Source organism: Arachis hypogaea, chromosome 16 (genome assembly GCF_003086295.3).
Source record: "Arachis hypogaea cultivar Tifrunner chromosome 16, arahy.Tifrunner.gnm2.J5K5, whole genome shotgun sequence".
Taxonomy (NCBI): Eukaryota; Viridiplantae; Streptophyta; class Magnoliopsida; order Fabales; family Fabaceae; genus Arachis; species Arachis hypogaea.
The window spans coordinates 50,441,764-50,444,024 of NC_092051.1; the positions used below are offsets into that span (position 1 = coordinate 50,441,764).

Genomic DNA, 2,261 nt, shown 5'->3' on the forward strand with positions numbered 1-2,261 from the left:
GCAATACTGAAATTTGGGATGATAATTACTTTATTCTTCATAAATGTGCTTTCTAAATATGCTAACAACACATGGAAACCATCATAACTTATAAGCACGTTATCACATTAACAATGTTGGCCTAAAAGTCATATGATTAGTGCATGTGATTTTTCATTGATTGGTCATATGCAAGTAGAATCTTGGAAGAAAAATGCATTCGCATTGATTTAATGACCTCTAATATCAATTCGTTTCTTTTGGTTGTAACCAATTTTTTAGATTTGAGCAGTATTGGCCTCTCTCTAGGATATTTCTGTTTTTTTTAACTCATCCTGCTTAGCCTTTTTATATTTCGATAAATCATGTCAATCAGAAAATGCTAGTGTCTTGAAAGATCTTGTTATTATTATTATTATTATTTTGGTAAATATTAAGCTAATGGATCAATCTTGTCTTCCTTTATGTAGAGTCTTACATGCCATTCCTCCAAATGAAGCAATTAATATTGTGGAGGTTAGTTTCTTTAACTTCTTTAACTTCTTTACCACCTAATAAACGTATAATAATGTATGCGCCTAATACTCCAGCATAGTAGTGTGAAACTTAGCTCAAGGGACATCCATAATAACAAATTTGCACCTAACTACTATTTGATATATTAATCTGTAATTATTAATTATTTCTGACAACCTAGCTTATTATAATTTCTGAACTATATCTTGGTAATCTTGGTATTCTGATTGGCTTAGGCTTAAGTTTGAAATGACAGCTCGAACAATTAAGTATTTCTTAAGGTAGTGATTAAAGTGATTGCTATCATTTACTGATCATTTGAAGTTCTATGGTTTCTTAATGGCCTAATTAAACACCTTTTTTATTTTTCATGTGATATTAGACGGTTCATTCGTACAGCTCAAGGAGTCAGTGAGGTATCTTCCTCTCTTATGCTGGTTATTTCTATTTGTAGTTCTAGTACTGCATTTAATTAAACTCCACTTCTAACAGAAAAATGATTCCATGTCTTTATTTTTTCAGACCCCTTCGTTGCAACTAGAGTGCTTGACAAACTACATTGTCGAATTGTCTTTGTTGGAGTACAATATGCTTTGTTATGCTCCGTCACTAATAGCTTCTTCTGCAATTTTTCTAGCCAAGTTTATACTCTCCCCCTCAACCAAACCATGGGTACAGTACTATCAACAAATCCTATGATCATTTTAAGATTCTTAATGTATTTATTTTAAGGGTATATATACTTGTGCTTGATATTATTTTTTCTTTTTAAACAGAATGCTACATTGAAGCACTATACACAATACCAACCTTCTGATTTGTGTAGTTGTGTAAGGGATCTCCATCGACTTTGTTGCAACAATCCTAACTCCAATTTGCCTGCAATTAGGGAAAAGTATAGTCAGCACAAGGTATAAACATAAACATCTTTGCTTCTTGAGTGGGTGCTGCTATGATTTGTTGTTCCCTTGTCTAATAATTTCCTCTTAACTCATAGATATGTTGAATTTGTGTTTTCGGTACAAAAATGTGGCCAAGAAGTATTGCTCTCCCTCAATACCTTCAGAATATTTTCAGAATTGAGGAAAGATACAGTTGAATTGCCGGTTCTCAAGAGAGAAGGCCACTCTTCTCTTATCATTGTATATGTAGTTACCATTTTTCCCACCTTGATTAGAAGAGTTCTTGTTGTATCTGCTTTTCATTTGATGTGGCATGTTGTTTTTGCCTTCATTTTTTTTCAATACATATATGTAATATACATAAATATAAATTTATTTGTATTAGAATCCATTTTCTATTTCATCTTTATATGATTTTCAATAATTATTGACATTCGATTTTAATAAATAGTTATCTATCTTTGATTATTCATATATTTTATTGAATTAGAGTTATATTTAAAAATTAAATTTTAATAGTGATATATGTGAAATTTAGTTAAAATTTATAATTAGAAAGCAGCAGTAGCGACTGATTTAGCAACCGATTTTAGAATTTTGAAGTTAGCTGTTAGCGACCGATTTAGCGACTGAAAAATTAGCGACCGATTTAGTAACCAAAATATCAGTTTCCATTTAGCGACCCAATACCTCAGCGACCGATTTAGTGACCGAAATATTGGTTGCTATTTAGCGACCGATCTTATTAGCGACCGATTTAGCGACCAAAATTATTTTTATGGTTAGGTGGCCTTGTTTGAAAATTGGTCGCTAAAATTGGTCACTAAATATTAGCAACCATCATCGATCGCTATTTTGAATTTA

The 2,261-nt window shown here is 31.6% G+C and overlaps 1 long non-coding RNA gene across 1 annotated transcript; it reads left to right on the forward strand.

Moving 5' to 3' along the window:
* The first annotated feature begins 582 nt into the window (after positions 1 to 582).
* Positions 583 to 1,404, forward strand: LOC140179791 (uncharacterized). The gene is made up of 3 exons (XR_011873616.1): positions 583 to 911; positions 1,018 to 1,167; positions 1,272 to 1,404. It is a non-coding gene; the product is annotated as an uncharacterized lncRNA (long non-coding RNA).
* The last annotated feature ends 857 nt before the right edge of the window (positions 1,405 to 2,261 follow it).